The following is a 17,500-nucleotide window of genomic DNA, read 5'->3' as shown; positions in this document are numbered from 1 at the left end:
CTCAACTTTCACGAAAAGCCGGATATGACGTCATCAAAGACATGTATCAAAAAAATGAAAAAAACGTATGGGGATTTCATACCCAGAAACTTCTCATGTCAAATTTCAGAAAGATCGGTCCAGTAGTTTAGTCTGAATCGCTCTACACACACACACACACACACACACACACACGCACGCACGCACACACGCACGCACATACACCACGACCCTCGTTTCGATTCCCCCTCGATGTTAAAATATTTAGTCAAAACTTGACTAAATATAAAAACCACGAGTGTTGTAATCTGTATATCCCATTCTACCATCAAACACAAAGTGTAGACTACTAGCGGCACTGTTGCGATCTGTGGAGTGTAAAACAGTGGTGCCAGCGAGACTTGGCCCTTTTGCAACCTTAAACTAAGTGACCGTCGCTGAAAAAATAAAACGAATGAGTGCATCGATAAGTACGCGGTAACACTACTTTCAGACCATTTAAAAGCTTTAAGTAAAGGTTCATAAGTTGCAAGAAAGTAATGAAGTCGTATAGAAATCCATTTAGTTGAAGCGCACAATTCTTTTGTTTTGCGTTTCAAGTCGGCAGAACGGGCGAAACCGGTTTGGCACCCATTTGGCTTACTCGATTCAGAATCGATTCCACGTTGTTTTTCTCGAACGTATTATTATACAATTAGGCTTATTGACAGAGAAGCAAATTTTAGGGAACAAATATGTAGGTTTAGATTTAACCATTTGCTCCCTATTTGAAATGTATCTACGTGATAAACTGTTTTGCGAGTGTGTTTGCATGGATGAACCTAAACTGGTATGGGTGTGAGGAAAACGGGACCAAGTTGGTGAAGTCGCGAATTGATGTCACCGCCGATTGACTGCATTTTGAAGGAATATGACTGGATTACGGAAAAATACACACATGTTAAGTTCTTGCATACCTTCATCGCCAATGTGGACTTACTGCAGAGCCAGGCAAAAGAGTAGACTTGCTCGCAAAATACGTGAAACAGCCGATGTTTGATAACGAAGCGAAGCCAAACCACGCTTCTCGGTCCCACTACGCATGTCACAGTGTTGTCGCTTTGAGTTTGACTAACAAACTCGAAACTGTCATTTTGAACATGAGCCAAATGTGTATTGATTGTGTAATTAGTCTATGTGACAGGGCTTCTATTATCTGTGCTCCCTAGCTTCTGTCAGTTCCCACACCGACACTGCCAGAAGAACTGAAGACGCTCACCAAACACACTGACAGACTTTCACAAACAGTCGTCTGCTACGATGCAAGGGAGGGTAGACTACTCGGTTTTTATATTTAGTCAAGTTTTGACTAAATATTTTAACGTAGAGGGGGGAATCGAGACGAGGGTCGTGGTGTATGTGTGTGTGTGTGTGTGTCTGTGTGTGTGTGTGTGTGTGTGTGTGTGTGTGTGTGTGTGTGTGTGTGTGTGTGTGTGTGTGTGTGTGTGTGTGTGTAGAGCGATTCAGACTAAACTACTGGACCGATCTTTATGAAATTTGACATGAGAGTTCCTGGGTATGAAATCCCCGAACGTTTTTTTCATTTTTTTGATAAATGTTTTTGATGACGTCATATCCGGCTTTTCGTGAAAGTTGAGGCGGCACTGTCACGCCCTCATTTTTCAACCAAATTGGTTGACATTTTGGTCACGTATTGTTCGACGAAGCCCGGACTTCGGTATTGCATTTCAGCGTGGTGGCTTAAAATTTAACTTTGGTCATTAAAAATCTGAAAATTGTAAAAAACATTATTTTTTTATAAAACGATCCAAATTTACGTTTATCTTATTCTCCATCATTTGCTGATTCCAAAAACATATAAATATGTTATATTCGGATTAAAAACAAGCTCTGACAATTAAATATATAAAAATTATTATCAAAATTAAATTTTTCAAATCAATTTAAAAACATATTCATCTTATTCCTTGTCGGTTCCTGATTCCAAAAACATATAGATATGATATGTTTGGATTAAAAACACGCTCAGAAAGTTAAAACGAAGAGAGGTACAGAAAAGCGTGCTGTCCTTCCCAGCGCAACTACTACCCCGCTCTTCTTGTCAATTTCACTGCCTATGCCGTGAGCGGTGGACTGACGATGCTACGAGTATACGGTCTTGCTGCGTTGCATTGCGTTCAGTTTCATTCTGTGAGTTCGACAGCTACTTGACTAAATGTTGTATTTTCGCCTTACGCGACTTGTTTTGTTTTGGTTTGCAGCCATTGTGATAGTGTTCGACTGTTCAAACAAGTGTTATGCACGGGTTAATAAAACTGCGGATAGAACTCTTTAGCAGCAAAGCAATTAAGGAACTTCATACAAATGTGTCACATTGTTGGGCGCGAGGTCAAAGGTCGGGAGGAAAGTAGTTCTTTGCCCAAATCGGAATCTGCACTATCATATATTTTTTGGAGTCCATGATTTATTGAGCTATAAAAATACAACATATATACCCATACTGAAGTAACAAAGACAAAGAAGCAGCTCATGGAATATATATATTTATCCCATGACCTCCCTTCTTTGTCTCTGTAAATCTGCTCCAGGAATATTTCTTGTATTTTAAGAGTTCTCTTGTTGATGTATCAATTGCACTCGTACAACAAATAACATAGTAGATAGATACGGGTGCAACAAATACATCATAGCTAGCTCTACTTTTCTGTCGTCCTTGACATTCCAAAATGCACATGGACCTGTCGACTGGATGTGCACGGGATTACCACGGTTTTGAGAACTTGCGCGAGTCGTTCAGTGCTATCTATAATGAAAGGGCGCTGGTTCTGAGCGACGCGTAGTTCTCTGGATAGGTGTGACCACATGACGTCATTTATACTTTCGTCATTGAAGATCTTTCCTATTTCAATCAGTGTCATTTCCCAGTTCTGTGTTCTGCGGTCGTTTTGACTGACTTGACAAGTTGAGAAAACCCATGACATTTCATTTTTGCGAAGCAACTGAATGTGAACAGAAAAGAAAGCGTGCAGAAGTATGTTTGTGTCCTGCAAGACTTTATGACCAACGAATTCTCCCTTGGAAGAACATGAACATGCTTTTCGTGTGCTTTGAAGGTAGGGAGATTTTACAGCGCACACGGTAAATTGCAAGTCGTATTGGACAAGAATGTTGTTATTCTTCTTTCTTCGAAGTACCATAGATTTGTTCTTGGCCATATTTTCGAGCTGTGCATTGTTACATAATGGGAAAAACACGTTTGAACGCAAATTCGCAAAGAAATTTTGATCATTTGCTCCGGAACTGCAACGTCGATTTGCCAAAACAAAAAATATGCGGAAACATGCTGGTAGTGTCATATTTTTTAAATGGGTGTGAAAGAACTGCTCATAATTAACATAGCACTCCTGTCCTATCTTTTTTTTTTTCGTCACACTCAAAACGGTTATTTGTTTTGGACGACGCAGCATCACGGGGGATAACCTGATTAAGGCCGAGCGGAAGCCGAAGGCCGCGACTGACACTTTTGAAGGCAAGTTTTGTCTGTTTTCCAGGTATTGTTTGATTTATGTCGGGATTTCAGGTAAGCTACTGATTCAGCGGTGACTAACTTTGTTTTTCATAAAAAGTCAGGGAGCGGTTGATATTTGCCCGTAAATAACCTTCAAAGCTGAAAATGTCGGCGATCGAGCACCGGAAATGGCTGTTCGATGGGTTTCGCAAGTAGAAATGTGCTTTATGTCACCAAATCAGCTCGTATTTGGTGTGGGTATGAGATTCTAGAGGACAAAGGAGTCATAAGAGGTGCAAAGAAGTGCTATTTGGGAGTAGAATAAATCTTCCGAGCCAGTAGACAAGCTCTAGGTCATATTTGAGAGATGCGCGTAGGCCGAGCTTTCCGACAAGCGAATGATACAGCAGATTAATCATTCGTTTTGGTCAAAAAGTGTTGTAAAATGGGGGCTTTAGGGCGACATTTGGTCGACCCAAATCGGCTTAAGATTAATATATGTATAGGTTGCAACACGAGTGTTTTTTATATATGGCTTGTATTTCAGTCAAGACCCAGCGGATGAATATCATAGGGATCCACAAGCCTGTGGCAAGTGGATCCCGATGATATTCCCGCTGCAGACCTGTTTACCCCCCCAAATGAAAATCAGGAATGCAGCTTGTATTTTTCCGTAATTTGAGGCATCTTTGAGTAATCTTTTTTATTAACCATAAACCAGCTCGAAAACGATTAAACGACACGTTTATTCGCGCGCTACCATGCAAAACAAGTACAAAATTGATAACCTTGTTTAACAGTATAGTACTACACACAGAAGCTCGATGACACACACACAAACACACGACACCTGATATATAATATGCAAGTTAACTAAGGCAAGTTTACTTTATCTAAAAAAAAAAAAAAAAAGAAGGGCAAAGCCCATACGACTTACATGCGTGACCTTGACCTTTACATGACCTTGACCTTTAGGGTCAAGGTCAAATAACTAAACCTAGCAATGACATCATACACTAAGAACTGCTTTACACATTTTTCCTACCAAAATACATGTTAAGCTGTTAATTCAAGACATAGGAAGTACAATGGTGCTTATTGGCTCTTTCTACCATGAGATATGGTCACTTTTAGTGGTTCACTACCTTATTTTGGTCACATTTCATAAGGGTCAAAGTGACCTTGACCTTGATCATATGTGACCAAATGTGTCTCATGATGAAAGCATAACATGTGCCCCACATAATTTTTAAGTTTGAAACAGTTATCGTCCATAGTTCAGGGTCAAGGTCACTTCAAAATATGTATACAATCCAACTTTGAAGAGCTCTTGTGACCTTGACCTTGAAGCAAGGTAAACCAAACTGGTATCAAAAGATGGGGCTGACTTTGCCCTATATATCATATATAGGTGAGATATTGAATCTCAAAAACGTCAGAGAAAATGGGAAAAATGTGAAAAATAGCTGTTTTTTAGGCAACATTTATGGCCCCTGCGACCTTGACCTTGAAGCAAGGTCAAGATGCTATGTATGTTTTTTGGGGCCTTGTCATCATACACCATTTTGCCAAATTTGGTACTGATAGACTGAATAGTGTCCAAGAAATATCCAACGTTAAAGTTTTCCGGACGGACGTCCGGACGTCCGGACGACTCGGGTGAGTACATAGACTCACTTTTGCTTCGCATGTGAGTCAAAAAACACCACAGTATTCAGGGGCGGAGCAAGAGAGCTAGAGGGGGGGGGGGGGGTCCAACCTGGGGTCCAGGGGTTGGGGGGTCTGGTTGAAGAATTTTAGCTATTTTATTAACAATTTGTAGCTTATCCTTGATTTTAAACATGATAAATAATGGTGTCAGCAGTCACTCATTATTTCTTTTAAAGTTAGTATTAAAGAATGGCAATTTATCTTCATTGATATCTGCTCCCGACAACAACAGCAATTTCAGAAAATGTCTTTAGTTTTTTTTCCCACAGACTGAGTTTTTGTTTTGTTTTTTTGCTTTTTTGACAGCAAGGGGGGGGGGGGGGGGGTCCGAAACCCCTGTAACATCCCCCCACCCCCACCCCTCCGCCCTTGGACTACAGTCACTTGAAGATGCATGTGAACAAAACCACCTTACATTCTGTCACATCAGACATCCTGCATTAAAACCAGTCATAATAACTCTCTCCAGAAGCTACCTTTAATTTTAGAGGACCGATTCGTTTATTTCATTTAAACATTATTTTTTTTGTAAGTTTTTCGATTCAAAGAACTGTGATCATTGCTATATTGGAGAAATATTAATGGAGATCAGTTTTAGGCTCAGAAAGACTTGAATTTCGGCAACAGCCAAGTAACTGATGAGCGCGACCATAGACCTACATCTATGTCTCTGGCGCGAATGACCGTAGTGAGAGATCGGTTCGCAGGTCTGAGAAATTCTGTGGAAGTAGAGACCTAGGTCAAATAAACTCGATGCGAAGCAGGCTCATGTTTTTCCAAACATAATTTCGTGTTTTTGTTTGTTTCCATGTTCATTTGTGTACTGCATTTTGTTAAAACTAATGCTGCGTCTAACCTCGGGACACGTGCCGCGACGTGACTCGTAACTGACTAGCTTTGTTGTTGCACTGATCTAGAGTTGATCACCAAAATGAATGTGGTTCGCTCTTCTTAAACTTCACCAGATACCGCCACTTGACTTAATAGTTATGCCGATATTTCTGTGCAACTTTCGCTTTTTTGGTTGGCATTTCGTCCCCAGAGAGATTCGGACAAACACTGTACATAAGGAAGACGTGGAACTTGCGAAGAAAATGCGAAAAAGTGTTTGTGGGTTATCGTCCCTAGTCACATGCTGACGGCGAAAACAAAATGGCGGATCGCGTAGGTACCGATCGCGTGCGAGGTGGTGGTAAATTGTGCTCGGCTTTTTGTTGCAAGAACGCCCGTTACAAACAGAGCTGCTTCGGGAAAACTTTCCACAAGTTCCCTAAAGAAGAAAAAAGGTGGGTTGTGCAGTGATTATTTCATCAGGTTTACCTTCTTCAGAATGAGAATGCAATGGCTCGAGTCAACTCACTCAGATAAGCCAACTGTCTCTGGGCATTTTTGTCTGCTATGATACTACAGTATTTATAGAACTAATATGCAAATGAAATATTACAAACATAGCATGGATCGGTTCATCCTGAGATTTCTGTACTAGCTGTACTATGTACGCGTGTGTCTGCGTGTGTACCTGTGTGTGCATGTGTACACTGTACTTACGACTGTGAGTGTGAGTCAGCAGTCAGTACAAAACAACAGTTTACACTTGGTGACAAACTACCCGTGGGCATATTTGCCGAAATCTTTATCAAACCTTGCTTACGGGAAAACTACAGTACAAAGGTACATCACTCATCCGTTTTGCGTTCAGGCAGAGCGTTAGATTTAGACTGAAGATCTGATTTATTTTTTGTCTTTCCTTTTTGCTTAGTTTAACAATAACATTGTTGTTTTTATTTTCAAACTAGGTGCAGAATATGGATGCAATTCACAAGGCGAGAGGACTTTGAAAAGCTGCAGCCAGCTGATGTTCAAGGTCTCAAGCTTTGTACTGATCACTTTGAGGCCAACCAGTAAAACAATCCTGCAGAGAGGATCACTTGTGTGGAATGCTGTCCCGACATTGTTTGCAGTGCCCAATCCACCACCGAAGGTTATTTATTTATTGGTTTTAGGTTTTTGCAAACCAATGAAGCACACTATTAAATGCAGGTTGAGTAATGACAAGTTTGAGGCTGATGTAAGAATTGAAAAAACCCAGCATTGTTCCCATCAAATAATGCCTGTTTGCATTTACTGATTTAGCGCAAAAAAATGATAAGGCCAACCAAAAAAAGTTACTTATTTTGGATCGACGTCTTGATTATGATGATATGATGAACTTATTTTGCCAAAAAACAGCCCCAAATGGCAAAAAAAGTATAGGGTCGGCGTCAACAACAAAAAAGTTGTATGTTTCTGGTCACCTGACCCTACCTATGTTTTCCCGACGACCCTAGACTTTTATTTTGCATTTTCAAAAATAAAAGGGGTATTCGAAAATCAATTGTTTTCCTGTTTTTCAACAAAATAAGTTAAAAAGATGGTTTAAAAAAAAAAGTTTAGAAAAAAAATCTCCACCTTTAGTCATGTTAGGTCTGTTTAAGGTAACATAGGCCCCCCAAAAATAGCGTCGGTAGGTCGGCTTTTTATTTTTGTATTTTAGCCATCTGAATATTTTAATTTCATTTTTTAATGCCCCAAAAAAGTCTAGGGCCGGTGGGAAAAAAATAGGGCCGGTCCAGATACTGTAAACAGATTATTTTTTGTTTTGCCTTACGAGAAACATACACTTTTTTGTGTGGCCTAAGACCAATGCCATGAAATTGGGAGAATTGTTTCATTGTGACTGGGTGTTGGTTGTGAGTTTGTCAGTTAAAGAGCTGTGCATTTGCAGGTTGCTAGTGGGAGGAAGCCACCATCGCAAAGGGTAGCTACAAATGAAGCCAGCACCGACCTGTCGCCTGATGCACAAATTGTTCAACCAGGTAAGAGATTTTTAACCATGAAGAACACCCTGACATCAAAAAATGTTTAAACCCATCCATTACATAGTTGATAATTGCTGTATAGGGTGACGGGCGCTGTGGCGGGGTGGTAAGACGTCGGTCTATTAACTCGGAAGGTCGAGGGTTCGAATCCCGGTCGCGGCCGCCTGGTGGGTTAAGTGTGGAGATGTTTTCGATCTCCCAGGTCAACTTATGTGCAGACCTGCTAGTGACTTATCCCCCTTCATGTGTACACATAAGCACAAGACCAAGTACGCACAAAAAAGATCCTGTAATCCATGTCAGAGTTCGGTGGGTTTTAGAAACACAAAAATACCCCGCACGCTTCCTCCGAAAGCGGCGTATGGCTGCCTAAATGGCGGGGTAAAAACGAACATACACGTAAAATTCCACTTGTGCAAAAAAAATGAGTGCACGTGGGAGTTTCAGCCCACGAGCGCAGAAGAAGAAGAAGAAGAAGAAGAAGAAGCTGTATAGGGCGGATGCATGGATGGATGAAATTGTACCTGTAGTTCCAACACGTAAAGATGGGAAACATATCCTGTTAGAGGCATGGTGTAACAAGAAACAATTAAGTGGCTCTATTCCCATCTCCCCCCCCCCCCCTTTCCCCGTCGCGATATAAGCTTCGTGGTTAAAAACGACGTTAAACACCAAATAAAGAAAGAAAGAAAGAGGCATGGTGTGTGAGGAGTTTACCTGGTACTGTTGTCCTAATCAATCAATCAATCAATCAATCAATATGAAGCTTATATAGCGCGTATTCCGTGGGTACAGTTCTAATGGCCTCACCCATTCAGTACCAAACAAGGTCAATTCCATCATTGTTCCACATCGTATCCATAGTTGCTAATACACTTCATTTCTGGCCTGCCTTCCTACGCTATTGTTTATTTTCATTTTGTGATTTAATTACACGTGTTTTAATTTCTTCCAGGTTGTAACTTGTTATGGTTATGTTATTTTATGTGTGTTTTCTTTTTTAGATGACATTCAGGCGATCCTGGAGGACATATGATGTAAAGCATCAAAGTCGTCATCTTCCCCATCCCCTCGTGAAGCGGAACTTTGGCAGAAGGTCAACAAACTGAGGAGCAAGGTTTTCCGATTAGAAAAGAAAACGATGGAACCCCGTGTAAAACGAGCGAGTAAATTAGCCAAGCCTCCCAAGAAAGACTTTGTAGTAGAACAGTTGTCTCATATATTATCAGGCGAGGCGAGCTATTTTGCCATTTATGCCTGTTACATATTTACCGGTTATCTGCTGCTGTGTCCAATCCTGGCAGAGACGGGAACGCATGTTACCAAGGAGCTGAAGGAGAGTCAATGAGATGAGAGAATGTGATTAACAATTGACAACTCTCTCCGTACAAAAAGGGTCCAAAATTGTATAAAAAAAATAGATGGTAGGCAATTCAAAATTAAAAAAAGGACTCTCGGAGCATGGACTTAATGAGTCAAAAATTAAAGAAGGCTCTATGAGCCGAAGTACATGTTTTGTCTATTGTCTTTTTTATTTTGAATTCCCTACCATCTATATTTTGATACAATTTTGGACCCTCCCTGTTGTGTTGTTTCTGATGTACCTTTTAGTCTGTTTACAGTAACATAGGCACACAAAAAGAGGGTCGGTAGGTCGGCTTTTCTTAAAAAAATTTTATAACCATCTTTTTAAATTATTTTGCAAAAAAACAGGAACAAAATTGATTTTTTTTTCTTTTTCTTTTTTTCCAAATGCCAAAAAAAAAAGTCTAGGGTTGGTCTAGAAAAATAGGGTTGGTCGGGATACCGTAAACAGGCTATTTTGCTTTGTTTTGCCTAAGCAAAGACTAACAAACTTTCTTTAGGGTCTGACATTGTATATACTATAAAATTTTTGGGGTATTAACTAAATACATGTATACAGTTTTCGATTCCTTTTCTACTTTTTCACAAATTAGCCCCCCCCCCCTTTTTTTTTGTTGTAGTCTGCCCTGGGGGCGGGAGGTCTCCTAATTTCGGTTTCTAGGGTCACCTTATGCTTCCCCATGAGCTGAGAACTTAATTTAAAATGAGCCTCGATTTTTTTATTTGTATTTTGTAATTGTGCCTTTGTCCAGTCACATGATTTCACTTTGTACTTAAAAACTTGGCGCTGTCATCATTTATTGCTATTTATTGTTCAGTTGTTCAGTATTTATTGCTATTGGGCATCAGTTATTCAGTTGCCCTCTTTCGAATGAGCCATGCATGCATTATGGATGTGTTTAGCGAATTGGGATACCTAAAGCAATGTAAAAGAAACAATGTGAAGCAAACATATAGCACCAAATAAAATAACCGAATCAGAATGGAAACTTCTTCAGTGTATGTGTGTGTGTGTGTGTGTGTGTGTGTGTGTTTGCTGTTTTAAATACCGAAAATGTGAAAATAAAGCAAGTCACAGCATGAGAAAGATCGACTGTACTAGTCATGACAAAGCAGGAGACAGCCTGGTCAGCATGTAGCAAAGGGGAATAACTCGTATTTAGCCATTCTCATTTCTAAGCATGCCCAATGAGGAAGTTATCCTTCTTCCCATTGTAGTTTCTTTGATTCGGACCAATGTCGATCTCAAATCTACGGAATCCGACAAATACCTTGCTGTGCACATGCGCAGAAAAGGCTGTTTCGGTCAGCCTTGAAATCACAGTCCTGGTGACTACCACAATTTCGACTTCGAATTTTCACGCACGAAAAAAGGTTCTCTCGACCGGAATTTCCGGTAGTATTCCGTAATATAGACCCCAAATCCGTAATAATTCCGGACAATCCGGGAGGGTAAACAGGTCTGCCGCTGCAGCCCATATTCCTGCCCATGGGTCTTGACTGAAATACAAGTCATATACAAAATCACGAGTGTTGTAACATGTATATCCCATGCGTACACCAAAGACAACGTGGACCACAACAAAGCACTGTAGTTGTCTGTGGTGTGTGAAATAGGTGAGCCAGCGAGGTGTGTTTCTTTTCACTACCTCATGCTAAAGCCACGACGCTGAAGAAATGAAGTGCAAACAAGTGCATCCGTAAATTTGTGTTAAATTTACATTCAAACCACTGTTCGATTTGCTTTTGAATGCATTTTAGTTTCAAGATAGTAAAGAAAGCACACACAATGAAAGTTTTCATTGAATGAAAGACAGTTTCGATTTAGGTTCTGAGTCGGTCCAAGGTCACAGTTCCAGGCTATGGTTGGCAAAACCGGTTTGGCTGACTCGAACCCCAATTCTAGTTTAATTTTTGTGTTGGAGTGTAAAATGACTAAAAGAAACTACCATTTTACTGAATAACTTTCTTTAGATTTAACCAGTCATTTCATGTACATGAAATATCTCTCTCAGTTAATTTGTCCGATCGTGCTTGCGTTGGTCAACCCATACTGGTATTGTCAATTCTGTCTGAAACGGTATCATGGCTACTCCTTGAAACTGCGTGTTGAATGCCGTTTGGACTGATTTGACTCCATCAGGATGAAATACACGTTTGCTGAGCTCTTGGGTACCTTCATATAACCATGAACTTACTGCAGTGTAAAGCAAAACTGCTCGAAAAATGGATGGAACGGCCTGTGCTAGATGACGAAGCGAACCGGCCAGCCAAAAAGGTACACTGACGCAGTGCATCTTTGCTTGTTGAACACACAGAGAGACACGAACACACACAGACACCCACCCGTACGCAAACACACACACACACACACACACACACACACATCCGCGCGAGTGAATTGCTTAGGTTGGATGTCAAATTAAAAAGGTCTGAAACAACATTTGATTTTGAGCGTACATCATGTGTTTAATTTGTTAACTTTGCAGAAGGTTGTCTCAGTATTCTGGCTGCAGATCTAAAGTCTAATCAAGCTTCAAGGTAATCGGTCAGTGATCATAGGGTTCTTCCCCTTTGCATTTGGGTAACATCGACAATGCCCGTGCCATGGAACGCTCAGAAATAGCTTGCACACACACATACCCTTACACACACACACACACACACGCGCGCGCACGCACACACACACACACACACACACACACACACACACACACACACACACACACACACACACCTTTTGGGGGGTTGGGGAATCTTTGTTGAATAATGTTACTCTGTGTGCTAGTGACTGTATCTATGGAGCTTGCTTGCGTGGGAAAGATATTGATGTTGATGCTGTAGTTGGATATTGGGCCTTTTAAAGAAAAAAGGAATGGACGTGCTTGCTGCCGACTTCTTGTGTTCTGCACTGAGGCTGTTGCTATTGATGGGTGAATCATAACTGAATGTTTGGACCATGCTGTTTGTTTACATGGTACAATCATTGTTTAATTGAGTGTCGCTGAATGTACCTAAGGTTGCAATGTAGATTTAGAATCAGTGCTGTTGACACTTGTGTGAGTACGCTGCTCGCTACACAAGGAAAGCTAATTTACCGTGTAATTAATATGGTTTTGTCTGTCGATCATCGTGCTTCTGTTCAAACTGAACTTTGTGTTTCGTAAGGTTAGATGAAACTATGCTTGGAGAACTCGACCCGCTGTGCAGTTAAGAGTTGTTTCAACTTCATTTTCAGTCTTGCATAGTGTTTCATTGATTCACCTTGTGTCAGTGCAACGTGCGATTTAATTTTTTTATTTTTATTTTTTTTTTTAGATCAGAGTGCATTTTTAGATCAGTGGTGCAGTGTTCGTGGAATGGCGGTTACTCTTCACCTCCAATCAGAACAGCGAGGTTCGTTTGCTGTCATTATCAGTTGATTTTTCGCTTGTGTTCTTTTTTTGACTCGACCTGCACCCAAAGTGTAAAGGTGAACGGCTCAGATCATGGGTAATATTAACACCTTCGCATTTAAATGCTTATTTTATAGCCATCCATTGAATTGAGAAGAAAACAAAGAACCAACAGCATCGTTTTGTATGTGTGGGTTGTAAACACGTTTTATTCGCAAAACACGGCAGAAAATGGTGACAAATTTGTGGCACAGCGACAGGTCACTTTCTTCAACCAAGGCCTGTACTTGCAAATGTTCTGCGCGAACTTAGAATCCGGTTTCATTCTAGAATGGACCGGGTCCAGGTTGGAATTCTAACCCTGCGCAAGTACAGGGGTGCCATTCTAGAATGAAACCCTTGTTGCTGGTCCATTCTAGAATCGGCCGTGCGCAAGGTTGGAATTTGGGTCCAAGTTGGAATAATCATTTCAGTAAGACTATCACACAGCCAAAGCCACAAATGTGGATTTTCTGTTTGTTTTTGTTTTTTGTGTGTTTGGTTGGTTTTTTTTTTCGGGTTTTTTACACTTTACTCAAAGACATCGTGAATTGGGATTGTGATGTTCTGAAAGTGATTACGATTTTGAGAGACACTCAGCACTGATCGCTACGAACGGAAATTTCCGGACTGACAGTGTTTTGCCGATCTCGCTTGTAACTTTTAATCTTATTCATATACATGAAGTTGGTCTTCTGAATTGTGAAGATATAATGTCAACTTTTTTTTAAACCTGTGACAACAGCTCTATAACTCACTCTGTCCTTCTGTTGGTCTGTCTGTCGGTTAGTCGGTCTGACCGTCTGTCTGTCTGTCTGTCAAAAAAATTGTCAAAAAACCGGACATTTCCGAGAGGGAGACAGCGCTGACATTGCAAGCGGCCGCAACCGGCTCTCATCACAAAAACAACTGCCCTGCAAACATTACCGCCCTGGTAGTCCCCCTTGCTATGGTCTGCCTTTGTTTATTGCGTACTCAGGAGTGTCAACTTTCTTGACATGACATGACATCGCAAGATCGCCAAAGGATTTTTTCAGGGGTAGACAAATCAGCCCCATTTTATCAAAGGGAAGGTGCAGGTGGAGATAATTCAAGGGAAGACAACTCTGTCTTACCTACAAACATTACGGCCCCCTTTATTCAAGGGTTTCATTCTAGAATGGCACCCCTGTACTTGCGCAGGGTTAGAATTCCAACCTGGACCCGGTCCATTCTAGAATGAAACCGGATTCTAAGTTCGCGCAGAACACATACATGACAAAGAAAAGCAAATGAGGCCTGAATATTAAAGTTATAGTGTTCCTTTGTGTGTCTAAGTGTTTTAACCAACTATCTTCTGAAACGTAATTGCACTCAGCAGATTTGTATTCCGCTAAGAACTTTCGTGTCACACGATCTTTGCGACAAAGAGATAGATCGCATTCTCGCAGAAAATCATTGACAACACATACCAGTCATTTTTAGCATTGCAATTGGGACGGGCTACTATTATAGTGTCTTTTAAGAAAGAACAAGTCGCGTAAGGCGAAAATACAATATTTAGTCAAGTAGCTGTCGAACTCACAGAATGAAACTGAACGCAATGCAACGCAGCAAGACCGTAATACTCGTAGCATCGTCAGTCCACCGCGCACGGCAAAGGCAGTGAAATTGACAAGAAGAGCGGGGTAGTACTTGCGCTGAGAAGGATAGCACGCTTTTCTGTACCTATCTTCGTTTTAACTTTCTGAGCGTGTTTTTAATCCAAACATATCATATCTATATGTTTTTGGAATCAGGAACCGACAAGGAATAAGATGAACGTGTTTTTAAATTATTTTTGGACAATTTAATTTTGATAATAATTTTTATATTTTTAATTTTCAGAGCTTGTTTTTAATCCAAATATAACATATTTATATGTTTTTGGAATCAGAACATGATAAAGAATAAGATGAACGTAAATTTGGATCGTTTTATAAAAAAAATATTGTTTTTACAATTTTCAGATTTTTAATGACCAAACTCACTCATTAGTTTTTAAGCCACCAAGCTGAAATGCAATACCAAACCCCGGCCTTCGTCGAAGATTACTTGACGAAAATCTCAACCAATTTGGTTGAAAAATGAGAGCGTGACAGTGCCGCCTCAACTTTCACGAAAAGCCGGATATGACGTCATCAAAGACATTTATTGAAAAAATGAAAAACACTTATGGGGACATTATACCCAGGAACTCTCATGTCAAATTTCATAAAGATCGGTCCAGTAGTTTAGTCTGAATCGCTCTACACACACACACACACAGACAGACAGACACACACACACACGCACATACACCACGACCCTCGTCTCGATTCCCCCCTCTACGTTAAAACATTTAGTCAAAACTTGACTAAATTTAAAAACATTGTAGTATCGCCAGAACACGACCAAAATGAGTTTCGTGTCACAACGTTATGGGCGTGAGATTGTTTAGACTTTTTGTTCTCACACTGTAGTAACATCATTGACAACACAGACCAGTCATTTTTAGCATTGCATTTGGGAAGGGCTACTATTATAGTGTGTTTTAAGAAAGAACAAGTCGCGTAAGGCGAAAATACAATATTTAGTCAAGTAGCTGTCGAACTCACAGAATGAAACGCAATGCCATTTTACTCGTAGCATCGTCAGGCCACCGCTCAAAGGCAGTGAAATTGACAAGAAGAGCGGGGTAGTAGTTGCGCTAAGAAGGATAGCACGCTTTTCTGTACCTCTCTTTGTTTTAACTTTCTGAGCGTGTTTTTAATCCAAACATATCATATCTATATGTTTTTGGAATCAGGAACCGACAAGGAATAAGATGAAAGTGTTTTTAAATTGATTTGGACAATTTAATTTTGATAATAATTTTTATATATTTAATTTTCAGAGCTTGTTTTTAATCCGAATATAACATATTTATATGTTTTTGGAATCAGCAAATGATGGAGAATAAGATAAACGTAAATTTGGATCGTTTTATAAATTTTTATTTTTTTTTACAATTTTCAGATTTTAATGACCAAAGTCATTAATTAATTTTTAAGCCACCAAGCTGAAATGCAATACCGAACCCCGGGCTTCGTCGAAGAGTACTTGACCAAAATTTCAACCAATTTGGTTGAAAAATGAGGGCGTGACAGTGCCGCCTCAACTTTCACGAAAAGCCGGATATGACGTCATCAAAGACATTTATCAAAAAAATGAAAAAAACGTTCGGGGATTTCATACCCAGGAACTCTCATGTCCAATTTCATAAAGATCGGTCCAGTAGTTTAGTCTGAATCGCTCTACACACACACACACACACACACACACACACAGACACACAGACACACGCACATACACCACGACCCTCGTTTCGATTCCCCCTCGATGTTAAAATATTTAGTCAAAACTTGACTAAATATAAAAACGTCATAGTATCGGCAGAACACGACCAAAATGAGTTTCGTATCACAGCGTTATGGGCGTGAGATTGTTTATTCTCACACAGCAGATCATATCTCAAAAACTACTAAGTGGATCCTTATTAAATTTGATATATATATTTTTGAGGGGATTTTCTCATGGAGGTTTTCTCCGTTTATTGATAGGACAGTTTGATGACGTCATATTTTCCCGTTTGCCAAAAAGTTGAGGCAGCACTTTCACAGGTAAAGTTTTACATCAATTTGATCGAAATTGTTATCACACAATCTTAGATCTGGGCAGGACTATGGGATTGCATTTCAGCTTGGTACCTTAAATTTTTGTTTTTGAAAATTTTGTTCAAAATAAGTCATTTTTTCAATTTCGTAAAAACTAATATTTGAAGCAGTAAATTTATGTTGGTGTATTACGTATTGCGTCCTGTATCTAAAACTATATAGTTTTGTTGTTTTGCTTTGATAATTATGCTTACAAATTAAGAAAACCGTTAAATAACCACTATCTTTATTTATGAAAAAAGACACTTAAAAACAACCTCTGTCTATTCCTTATTACTTTCTGATTCCAAAAATATATAGTTTTATCGAGTTTGACGTCGAAAATATTCTCAAACTTAACACTGAATTCGGATGTTGAATGGAAATTGTACTTCCAAACTCCGTGCAGCCGATAAGATGATACAAGAGGCGAAGCCATCAAGGCTCACGTAAGAAATCGACAAACAGTAACACAAACACAATCACTCCGTCACACATACACACACACACACACACACACACACACACACACACACACACACACACACACACACACACACACACACACACACACACACACACAGAGAAAGAGCATAGGTGAAACTGTGCAAGAAAGCGAGACACTAGATCTAGATCTGTCTGTCTGCATGTAGCCTACTTACAGGACACGACTGCCAACTAGTCTCGGCGCGCTCAAAATAATAATGACCGAGACTTTCAGTACTTCCTTCGCGTGACGTCTAACCCTCTTACGTCATAATGTGACGTCAATGTAATGTGACGTCTTCAAATGTTAGAGTTTCTACCACAGACATACACACACTCGCACGCACAAACACACACACACACACAGACAGACAAAGTTATGATCGCACAGGCTACACTTACGTGAGCCAAAAAGCACGTCATTTCAAGTGTGGAACACGCTCATGACGTCATACTGAAAGGTGATAA

The 17,500-nt window shown here is 40.1% G+C and overlaps 2 long non-coding RNA genes across 4 annotated transcripts in view; both read left to right on the top strand.

Annotated features, from left to right (window-relative positions):
* LOC138953893 (uncharacterized) overlaps positions 1–17,500 on the top strand; it is a 283,127-nt gene that overhangs the window by 155,169 nt on the left and 110,458 nt on the right. The gene's annotated exons all lie outside the window — the stretch shown is intronic.
* Positions 6,255–10,403, top strand: LOC138953849 (uncharacterized). Its single transcript, XR_011451622.1, has 3 exons — positions 6,255–7,178; positions 7,962–8,052; positions 9,060–10,403. It is a non-coding gene; the product is annotated as an uncharacterized lncRNA (long non-coding RNA).

The sequence above is a fragment of the Littorina saxatilis genome, linkage group LG17 (assembly GCF_037325665.1).
Source record: "Littorina saxatilis isolate snail1 linkage group LG17, US_GU_Lsax_2.0, whole genome shotgun sequence".
NCBI lineage: Eukaryota > Metazoa > Mollusca > Gastropoda > Littorinimorpha > Littorinidae > Littorina > Littorina saxatilis.
Note: the sequence above shows the minus strand (reverse complement) of the source record. Positions and strands in the feature narration are given on the sequence as shown.